Below are 12122 nucleotides of genomic sequence, written 5' to 3' on the forward strand. Positions count from 1 at the left end.
TGAGCACAGCCTGGTGTGATTCAAAAAAAAAAAAAAGGAAACGAAAATGTCCTTTGTGGAGCGGGAGAGATAGTACAGCAGGCAAAGCACTTGCCTTGCATGAGACTGACTCAGGTTCAAACCCTAGCACCACATACAGTCCTAGCTCCCACAAGGACTGTTGCCTGAACACAGAACCAGCAGGAAGACCTTAGCAAGTTGTGACCCAAAATAAAAACAAAAATATCCAGAAAAATGTGCTCTGTATGATTTAAACACTGTGATGTGGGTTAGACCCCACCTACCAGTGCTTATGGGACCATGGTGTACTGGAGATTGAACCCAGGCTCCTGCATGCAAAATGCCCTGCCCATTGAGTTTTCTCCCAAACTCCTGATTTGAATTCTTTTAACTTTATTGAGAATTGTTTTATATAATAGTCCACGGTTCATTTTAGTAAAACTGCTTCATGCTTCATGTGCCCTTGAGAAGAATGTACCTTCTACTATTGCTAATTGGAATGTTTTTGTGAACATTCTGTAGCACTGTCCTCCTGTTGTTCATCGATTTGCTTGAGCGGGCACCAATAACGTCTCCATTGTGAGATTTGTTGTTACTTTTTTTGGCATATCGAATGTGCTACAGGGAGCTTGCCAGGCTCTGCTGAGTGGGTGATACTCTTGATAGCTAGCCAGGCTCTCAGAGAGGGACGGAGGAATCAAACCCGGGTTGGACCCGTGCAAAGCAAATGCACTACTCACTGTGCTATCACTCCAGCCCTTGTGAACATTAAATAAGATAAATTGATAGTGTTGTAAAAATGGCTTTAACTCAGCTGGTACCTGGCAGAAAAGTTAAACCACGCAGTAACAAATGACTCTGATTCCTTCTGCTTCCAAAAAATTATTTTCCTCTTGCTTTCAGAGCTCCTTCTTGCCTAAAGTTCTAAATGAGTATTTATTTGTGTCTTACTGATTGGGACATGGAGATACATCACGGCCACGGTCCTCCCGTTGTTCATCGATTTGCTCGAGCGGGCCCAGTAACGTCTCCATCATGAGACTTGTTGTTACTGTGTTTGGCATATCGAATACGTCACAGGTAGCTTGCCAGGCTCTGCTGTGCGAGCAAGATACTCTCGGTAGCTTGCGGGGCTCTCCGAGAGGAGCAGAGGAATCGAACTCGGGTCGGTCATGTTGGCCGCTTGTAAGGCAAACGCCCTACTGCTGTGCTATCGCTCCAGCCGGGAGATACATATATGGTTTATATATGTGTTATATATATATAGCAGGCATTGAAGAAATGTGTATTACATATTTAAGTATATGGAGGAATTAATAGTCTGGTCATGTTAAAGAAGTCAAGAGATTCTTGTGGATATGTGACTTATTATGTGAAATCTATGAAATATTTGGTTTCTCTCACACAAAACAACTCAAAGCCTAGAAATATGGCTATGGCTACAGATGAATATGAAAGGGCTAATAGTTGAGAAACATGCATCCAGGAATATATTTGTGTTCAAAAACCACCACTTTAGAACAATAAGGGCAGTCAAATACATGTAAGAGAGTGAAGAAAGTGTGAAAAAAAAAAAAAGACAAAGGTGCATCCAAGCATCAGAACACTCTGGGTAGCCTTTGTCTCTGGAAAGAGACTGGAATTGTGTCTAGAGCTGCGAATATATTTGACTTGCTGTTTGTGCCTGTGGAGAAAAAGCACCAAGGATCTACTAGTCCACACCAGGAGGCACCCACAAATCACATCAATGGAGCCATGAAACAAGGCATGGAGTAAAGAATTGAGAGTAATAATATCACTGTTGCAGTATATGAAACGGTTCTGAGAGATGTTTCTTAGGGCAACCACTTTCAAAGGATTCAATATGTTTCCCAGAAGATGCAGTGCACAGATCAAGAAACAGAAATATTCAATATACTTTAGGGCTCTGACTTTGAGTTTAGTCCACCTGGACTTAATCACATAATCACTTAATCCCCGTTATTCATCGATTTACTCGAGCGGGTGCCAGTAACATCTCCATTCATCCCGGTTGCGTGCTAGCGTAGCCCAATGGTATCTGTTCGTTCTAGGAACATGCAGAGCCTCAAACCGATCATTCAGGGTCTTGACGAAGAAGTCTGACCATCTTGTAGGTGGGCGTCCACGTGATCTTTTGATGTCCCGTGGAATCCAATCAGTAATGGCTCTAGTCCAGCGGTTGTCTGTAAACCTCATTACATGTCCAGCCCATCTGATTTTTGATGTCTTGGCAAATGAGACAGCGTCCCTGATTCTTGAGCGTTGACGAAGATCAGAACTCCAGATTCTATCTCTTATTTGAGTGAATCGTGATATTCCAAGCATAGCTCTTTCGATTCCTCTTTGAGAGACCCGAATAGCGTTCTCATCCTGTTTTCGTAGGGTCCAGGTCTCTGAGGCATATGTTAATGCAGGAAGAACAGTGGAATCAAAGAGATGTGCTCATAGCTGGAGGTTCTTTGTCCTTTTAGTTATTTCTTCAACGTTCTTGAAGGCATTCCAAGCCGCTCTCTTCCTCCTGCGCAACTCAGGTGCCAGGTCATTCATCATATTGATTTCTCGACCTAGGTATATATAACTGTTGCATTCGGAGATGGTGGTTCCGTTGAGAGCGAATGGAGCGTCAGGAACAAGGCTGTTTCTCATAAACATTGTCTTCGTAAGATTCAGCTGTAGTCCAACCTTTCCACACTCACGGTCAAAGTCCGCAAGCATTTGTGCCGCTTGACTGATGTTTGGTGTTATTAGAACGATGTCATCAGCAAAGTGGAGGTAGTGTAGTTGCCGACCATCTATCTTCACTCCCATGCTTTCCCATTCTAGTCATCGCATGATGTTCTCGAGGGTGGCACTGAAGAGTTTTGGTGAAATGGTATCACCCTGCCGAACCCCTCTCTTGATATGGATGATTACTTCTTTGTAGAATGGTGAGATCTTGGTAGTGAATCCGCAATAGAGCTCATGAAGGATCCTGATGTATTGAGTTTGTACGCCCTGATTGGCTAGGGCTTCCATGACCGCTTCCATCTCAACAGAATCAAAGGCCTTCTTTAAATCAGTGAACGTTAGACAGAGTGGCATTTTGAACTCCCGAGAAACCTCAATGAGCTTAGTAATCGTGTGAATATGGTCGATGGTACTGAATCCTTTTCGGAATCCAGCTTGTTCACATGGTTGTCCTTCATCTAGTGTTCTGCTAATCCTATTCAGGATGACTCGAGTGAACAGTTTGTAGACGACAGACAATAGGCAGATTGGGCAATAGTTGCCAATGTCGTGGATGTCTCCCTTCTTGTATAGTAGTACAGTCCTGCTGGTTTTCCATTGGGATGGAACCTTGCATTCAGACAGGTAGCGTGTGAAGAGCCGAGCCAATGTATTGATGAGTACTGATGGTAAGTTCTTCAGGTGTTCAGGTCTGATCTTGTCTGGGCCAGGTGCTCTTTGTTTCTTTCCCGACGAGATGGCATGTTGGATTTCGGAAGGGAGAACATTGGGAACGACATATCCATCATGTGGTATGTGGTATGTGGACAAGTGGACGTGGCTATTAAAGAGATCTGAGTAGAAGTCATGAATAATCTTCTCCATTGCCCTTCTGGAAGATGTGATAGATCCATCATGATGTCCATCCAGGCATAGACCTCCTGGACTTACTGAGAATAATTGTCATGGCCTGGAAAACACTCAGGAGGCAAATAGAAGAGAAAGATACTTCCTGTGCCACTCTGTGAATGTAAAACAAAAATTTACATCCATGATCATCTAAAAAATTGCTCCTCCCAAAAGATGTCATTATTTGAGGGATTCCCTTAGAGAGGAGGACCAAGCAGTTAGCTAGGCATAAATGTTTAAGTATTAATAAATGTTTAAGTGGTCTGAGAGTCGCAACTTGTGTCCAGTGCAGAAAACCAAGCAATATAGGACAAAGAAGGAAGAATTCCCCAGCAGTTCAATACCAGTCTGGGACAAGAAGATAATTTCCACTGTCAAGTGGTCAGAATCCATCCTGTCAGTGGTTGAGAATGGCAATTTTTTTCATATTCAGAAGTAGCTTTAGAAAAAATAAAAGATCAAAGTTAGTTACATTGCAAGTGAAAACCAATGCTGATCCCATTCTTATATTTAAGAATAATATACTGTTAAATACCACATATTCTAGCCACACCAACTTTTTCTCACAGAACAAGGTTTTACAAGCCTGTATTCACACATACATTTTAAAATTATATTCCATGCATATTTTATTGCATAGATACAATCATAGAAAACATATTCTTACACAAATGTAAATAAATTACCCAAGGAATTTTACATAGTTTCATAAAATGATCATTTTTAACATTTCTATCATTTTTTAATAGTTCCATTCTTCATGGACCTCCCACCAACTAATCTAATGTAGCTCCGTCAGTATTTGAAGCCCTGCATACTATTTTTGACAGATTTAAACATTATTCATACATTGTCATTGATGCTTTCTCACAGTTTTCAATGATTCTGTAAATATAAAAATTATGGAAAATAATGGACATTTAAGAGTCAGAGAGATAACTCAAAGGGTTGGAGTGCATGTCTGAATTCAGGAGGCAAGGTTCAGATCACATGATCTTCTGAACATTTCCTGGGTGGCACCCTCCACCTGGCACAGAGCTGGCACCCTAGCACCATCAGATGTGTCTTTCTCAAATAAGAGACACTTATATTTTGCTTCCTAGGTGCTAGTTAAAAATTTCACTTATTTTATTGTTTTTGCAAAGTAAACAAGAAAACATTTGTCTTTCAGCATGTTACCAGAAAAATGATAACGTGCTGAGGGAATGCAGACTTATACAGAGAAAGGAGGGAGCCACATGAAATAAATAAAAGAAGTAAAAGAAAAATTAGACACTGCAAGATGGATGCAGTTCATTCCAGATTCATCCTTCCTTCCTTCCTTCCTTCCTTCCTTCTCTCTTTCTTTCTCTTTCTTTCCTACTCTCTTTCTTTCTCTTAAATGTTTTATTTACAAAATTTATAAAATGTATTTGATTACCAAATTATATTATCAACTAGGCATAATACTATCCTCATGTGACTGAGAAAAAAATTAAAATCTTTCAGATGAGATAATTTGGCAATACTCAAAAGCCTGATGATTGCCCGAGAAGATTTGGACCCAATGATTCTTGGGTCTTTAACTTTTATACCCCACAGTCTCTTATTAATAGCATTATTTTTGAATGAATATAGAAAGCCTAGCTTTTGCTTGCTTTTCTTGTTCCATTATTCTTTGGAGGGTAGGCACTATTTGTGGTCCTTGGGGGTCACTCCCTACAGTGCAGGGGTCCACAGTTGCAGGGATGGTATGCAGGGCTCATACTCACATTTTATACCATCTCCCTGGTGCCTTGCTCCTTTGTGCTCATAGAACAGATTCACAGGAGTAAGGAGTTAGGAGTGGGTTACTACAAGCAAGGGGAAGGAGGGAGAGAAGGAAGGTTGGAAAAATAGAGAACTGGATGTAAGGAAAGAGAAAGAGAGAGGATGATGATAATAGCTTTGTAGGTAGGTTAAAAAGGATAGACTCCCATCAGCAAGGTAGGAGCATGTTAGTCTCCTTAATTTCTTTTTCTTCTGAGTGAACCTGGCATCAGTAGGATACCTGTACGATCTCTCTAGTCCATTATATTAATTGTTTCTTTGTTTGGGGGCCACACCCAACTTTGCTCAGGGCTTACTCCTGGCTCAGCACTCACCAATCCCTCTAAGTGGGGCTCAGGAGACCATATGCAATGCTGGATATTGAACCAGGATCAATTGCATGCAAAGCAATGCCTACCTGCTGTACTATCTCTCTGGCTACAATTACATCATTTCTTTACTATTTTTCTCACTTGTCATATAAAGTCAGGATTTAAAATAAAACTCCTTCACTATTAACCATGTAAAATTAACACATGTAAAGAATTATCACTGTCACTGTCACTGTCCTCCCGTTGTTCATTTATTTGCTCGAGCGGGCCCATTTACGTCTTCACTGTGACACTTGTTACTGTGTTTGGCATATCGAATACCTCATGGGTAGCTTGCCAGCCTTTGCTGTGTGTGCACTTGAATATTCAAAGTAACATAAACTGGACTATGTTATGTATATTCCCAAACTAGATAGGTCTTGTGATAATACAGTGATAAAAATACGGATTAATGAACTACAGAGATAGTACGGCAGGTAAGGCACTCGCCTTGTACTCTAGGTTCAACCCAGGTACCACATAGAGTTCCCCGAGCAACACCAAGAGTCATCTTTGAGCACAAAGTTATGAGTAAGCAGGGGAACACAGCAGGGAATGACCTAAACCACCCTATCCCCACAAAATCACACAAAATCACAAATCATCCTGTTAGTCGTCGATTGCCTCGAGCAGGCCCCAGTAACGTCTCCTTCATCCTAGCCCTGAGATTATATTCAAGGCTCTTTAGGAGAATGAGACCCATCATTGTTACTGGTATTTGGCATATTGGGTACGCCACAGGGAGTTTGCCAGACTCTGCCGTGTGGGCAGGCTACATTTGGTAGCCTGCCAGTTTGTCCAAAGTAGGAATGAGATAATAAGATGTCATAATAAAATGTCGCACGGCCGCAAATGCGGCCACAAAAAAGAAAGGATATAGCTCTTAGGTGGAAATAAATCCTAAATGACAATTATCACAGCAATTTTATTTTTATTATCTTTCATATCAAGCCAATGTAAAGAGAGGAAAATAATAGCAAAAGGTGTGAAAAATAAGCCAAGTTCAATAATGATATATCTTTCAAAATAAATTTAAATAAAAATGCTTAGAATTAGAACCCAAGAAAAACATGAGTCACACAGTAAATTAAAAAAGAGAGGAAAAAATGTTTATAAATAATATATTTAACAGTCTTGAGATTGAACAAGATTTCTTGCAATTAGGGCTATACTCTGAGGATTCAGGAATAAGAAAACAAAGCAAAGCTGAGAGCCCATTCATGGAGTTTCTCTTCGAAGCAAAGAGAGCAAGCTGACTGCTCTAGCCAGGAGCTGGCTTGTTGGGTCTCCCCTGGGGGACCCCGTGTCAGAGGGTGCACACAGAAAGCAGCCAGGAACTGTTTGAGTGGGCTAGAGAGCAGAGGAGAAAAGGCTCTGAAGGCAAGAGGTTGGAAAAGCTGAATCTCAGATGGCGTCAGACATTTTCAGAAGAAGAGAGAGACATGGGTAAAGCCCCAACAAAGCCAGAATACACACTTTGCATATCCAGAAAGGCAAAATACAGTGCAATTGACTGGATAAGGAATATTTCAGTAAATCAAGCATTTGGCCTCTTACTTGTGTTCATTTTGTGTCAATTTTTGGGCCACAGAGCCCAGCTGTGCTCAGGACTTATTCCTGGCTCTGCATTCATGGATCACTCTTGGAAGTGCTCAGGGGAAACATATAGGGTGCTGGGGATGGAACCTGGGCTGGTCTGCATTGACCTCTTCGGAGATCAGTTCTCAGTCAGTCTTTCTGACTTTGCTCCGTAAGTAAGTGATTTTATCATAAAGTACTTTCTGAATCACCCAACCGCTGACCTCCTAAACTTAGCATCACTGTCACTGTCACTGTCCTCCTGTTGTTCATCAATTTGCTCGAGCGGGCCCAGTAACGTCTCCATTGGAGACTTTGTTGTTACTGTGTTTGGCATATCGAATACGACGCGGGGAGCTTGCCAGGCTCTGCCATGCGGGCAAGATACTCTCGGTAGCTTGCCGGGCTCTCCGAGAGGGGCGGAGGAATCGAACTCGGGTCGGCCATGTTGGCTGCGTGCAAGGCAAACGCCCTACCGCTGTAGTAAATGTTAAAATTTCCTTATTAATTCATCTACATAATGAAGAAATTGATGGAGAAATAGAAAATATAAACATTAAAAATAACAAGGAAGGAAAATATTTATCAGTAAGTTTTTATCAAAGAAAGGTTGTTTGAATTTCTGAATTTTCCCCCTTTATTATATAAGAATAGTGATGTTTGCTCCTGAATCAGCTGCACTTTGAGTAAAAGAGATGCAGAGAAATAAAGAAGAAAAAACATCTGAGAAAATGTCATCAAAATTCAGTAATAGAAAGATTTTAATCCTTTCAACATAATCAGCAAATTCCTTATTTGGAAAAAATATGTGTAAAATACCACATTTTAAAAAAACTTTTTGTTGAATCACTTTGAGATAAACCATTACAAAGTTGTTCATGATTTAATTTTAGTCATACAGTATTCCAACACCTATCCCTCCACCTGTGTACATTTCCCAGCACCGAAGTCCCCAGGTTCTTCTCATTACCCCCCACCCTCCACCCCTGCCTACCTCTATGACAGCTGCTTGTCTTCTCTCTCTCTCTCTCTCTCTCTCTCTCTCTCTCTCTCTCTCCTTTTTTAGGCATTGTGGCTTGCAATATTGGTACTGAAATATACCACATTTTTATAGATGGTAACACAGAAAAATTTAGAATGCTAAAATTGTTGCGGGGGGCGGGGGCTGGAGCCATAGCACAGTGGGTAGGGCATTTGCCTTGCACGCGGCCAACCCGGGTTTGAGTCCTAGCATCCCATAAGGTCCCCTGAGCACTGCCAGGAATAATTACTGAGTGCAGAGCCGGAAGTAACCCCTGTGCATTGCCAGGTGTGACCCAAAAATCACTGTAGCACTGTCCTCCTGTTGTTCATCGATTTGCTCAAGTGAGCACCAGTAACGTCTCCGTTGTGAGACTTTTTGTTACTGTTTTTGGCATATCGAATACATCACGGAGAGCTTGCCAGGCTTTGCCATGTGGGTGAGATACTCTCGGTAGCTTGCTAGGTTCTCCGAGAGGGGCGGAGGAATCGAAACTGGTTCAGCTGTGTGCAATACAAAAGCCCTACCCGCTGTGCTATCGCTCCAACCCAAAAAAGCAAAAATAATAATAATAAAATAAAATAAAATGATTTTTTGATAAGTCAATTTCAGGGCTGGAGAGAGTGTAAAAAGTTAAGACCCTTGCCTTGCACACAGCTGACCCCAGTTCAATCTCATGTATCATATATAGTTCTCTGAGCACCACTATGGGAGATCCTTGAGCACAGAGCGAGGAGTGTTTCTGAGAAGCACTGATGTGTCCCCAAAAAAATAAGTGAAAAAAAGTTGAAGAAAAATAAGCAATAAAAGAATAGGCAGAAATCTGAAATAGGGGAATTGAAGATAAACATATTAGAGAATAATGATTAAATGAATCAGACTTGTGTATAAGCATAATTTTCAGAAACAAGCTTGGTGAAAGAAACGTGTGTAAGTATAAAGCATATACATTTTTAAAACAGTAAATCAACAGATAAGGTAAAGCAACAGATGTTGAAAGTTGAAGTGATAGTAGATTGTTTCAGAGAAAAAGTACAATGCAATATAAATATACTAACCCAGACGAATCCTGAATTAATTGATTATTGTCAGTATAGTCCTTGGACTTGACAGAAAATTGTGAAGATAATTTCCCTAAAATCTATATGTTTGTTATATCTCTTAGACTGACAAATTTCTGTGCAAGCAGGACAGCACAGGCCCCTATGATGGGAACACTCAGTGAAGGCTGAGTTGCAGTAGCTTTAGGATCCCTTAGAGTTAAGGATAATGATAATAAGACCAAACATGAGGGGCTCAGGAAAAACTGGTCATGGTCTCTATTCTTTCTTATCTAAATACTTCCTACTCGGGATTTTATGTGTTCAAGATGTTTACACTTAACAGTGACTGATTCTATTTCAGGCCCACAAATACTTAACTAAAGAACACACAGATAATGTAATGAGCCTATTGACAGGCAGCCAAATGGATTCTGTTATTTTATTTATTTGTTCTTAATTTTTTAATTAAGTTTTTGCCATACCTGGTAGCACTCGGGGAAGACTCTTGGCTCTGGGCTCAGAGATCATTCCTGGCAGTTCTCTGGAGACCGTATGGGCTCCTGGCATCAAATCCGGGTCAGTCATGTATAAGTGCCCTACCAGCTATACTATTGCTCCTGCCTCTTGTACTTTTAAGATGGTCAGGAGTGACAGTACACAGGATGAGGCATTTGCCTTGCACACTGTCGACTCAATTCAATCTTGGAACTACATATGGTCCCTCCAGCACCACCAGGAGTGAGACCTGAGCACAGAACCAGGCATAAGCCAGAGCACTGCTGGGTGCTGCCCAAATCCTTCCACATACACTGCCCCATGAAACCCAAAACAGAACATCCAGGTTCAACCAGCCTGAGAACAGAGAAGTGGGTATACCATTATATAATAAGAAAAATCCATGTGATCATTGCTGTAACTCACTGAACTATTTTAAACAATTTAAAATCTTGAGATGTGGTTTAGAATCTTAATTTTTTTGCAGATGAAAATCATAGGAGTACATACATTGTCAAAGAGAGGAGGTAGATGAACTCAGACCGCTCTTTCCCTGGAAAACAAAGAGGTATCTGAGGTTGATGGAAAGAGGAAGAGCCGAGATCGCTTCTCTCCTATCAGCAGGACACAGCTCTCCCCTCCCACAGGGAGAGGCCCCTCAGTGTCTCTTCAACCATTTCCTCGCACCTGAAATGTAGGAAGACTCACGGTGTTTGCTGAGTGGCCTCGTCTGCTGGGATCGTGGCTGCGGGTGGCAGTCACTGTGTCAGGAAGGAGCAGCTACCTCTGGCTTCTAATTTTGGAGACCTCTGACCTCATTTGCCCTCCAGAGCTGTGACTCTCCTGTCACCTCTAGCAGCAGTCAGTCACAGTGGCTCCAAGGGGACAGCGTGCTAATTCTCTGAAAGGATTTGTCCAGGGTATTCATTATTGTAGACAGTTACTACTGGGTAAGGAAAACGCCCAGGAGACTGTCAAAATTACCTTGAAGAGAAACTTTCCAGTGATGTCCAGAATGATGGGAAGTTGATGTCCTCAGACATTTTATATCAGTGGAGAGAGCCTAATCCCACTCTCCAGAGAGAATTATGGTCCTTATAGAGGTAAAAATGTCCCTGAATGGGTAATTCTTTATAGTCCTCACAAACCCAGGAATTTATTACATAAACAGTTAAATATAGCAATAAACAAAAGTATTAAATAGAGTGCCAAGAGCAATGTGAAAATACAGACTTTCCCTCATGTACCAATGTAATTTTGACAAAGAGGTCATATTTGGGCCAGGGATGTAGTTCAGTGGCAGAGCACTGCCTTTGCCTCTGTGTGTGGGTGTGTGTGGGGAGGTGGTGGTCAGGGTCCTAAATTCAATTTCTGTAATAAAAATGGTAACCTTTGATTTTGTCCCAAACCATTGAAAGATAAATTAATGTAAGCACATTTAAGGATCTCCTGAATTATGCGTAAAGGAGGTCTTGGGGAAGTTGTGATTACAGTTACCTCAGTGAACCAGGGTTTTGAAGAATCCCAAAACTGAGGGCAAATGTTGTTGTGTTGATATCCTTATATAATTTTAGAAGTGAAAAGAGGAAAAGTTTTTGTGTTTGTCCTGGCCCCCCCCCCGCCCCGGATATTTTTGTCAAATCACCCATAGAATTTTCTAGACCCTCTTTGTGAGATGGAGTTAGCCTAATGACATCAGTTTAAGGAAAAAAGGGTCACTGCTGAGCCTCAGGGGGTCTCCCCATAGGGAAACATGGGATGGGCCAGCAGGTTTTTGGCAGAAAAACATCTATTAGAAGAGAAAGGAAGTTAGGGTCTGAACCTCCTCAGACAAGGCCTGTGTGCTCAGCCCAGCCTGTAGGGAAGTTGGGCTCAGACTTCCCCTCCCACCAGAAAGCTGGGTGCACAGTTCACAGTGGGACTTGGGAGCATAGCAGCTGTGCTGAACTGGGAGACAGTCCTGCTGTGTCCCCTCAGTCAGCAGATTCTCACCCTGTGATGGGGAACTCATGATGCCACACAGAGACTTGAGGAGACATGAAGATGTTAGTGGAAATTTATTAAAGAGTTCTGCCAAGTTCATCAGCAACTGAGCTCTGCCGGTTCCTACATCTTCAATGTGAAGAAAGTATAGATAAAGGCACATGAACCTGTATTTCTCTGCCCTTTTTTCAACCATGGTCCCCTTCC

The 12122-nt window shown here is 41.7% G+C and overlaps 1 pseudogene; it reads right to left on the minus strand.

Moving 5' to 3' along the window:
• Positions 1 to 1339: 1339 nt before the first annotated feature.
• LOC130037760 (vomeronasal type-1 receptor 3-like) lies at positions 1340 to 10668 on the minus strand (annotated as a pseudogene).
• Positions 10669 to 12122: the final 1454 nt, after the last annotated feature.

The sequence above is a fragment of the Sorex fumeus genome, unplaced genomic scaffold (assembly GCF_029834395.1).
Source record: "Sorex fumeus unplaced genomic scaffold, SorFum_2.1 ptg000072l, whole genome shotgun sequence".
In the NCBI taxonomy this organism is placed as follows: Eukaryota; Metazoa; Chordata; class Mammalia; order Eulipotyphla; family Soricidae; genus Sorex; species Sorex fumeus.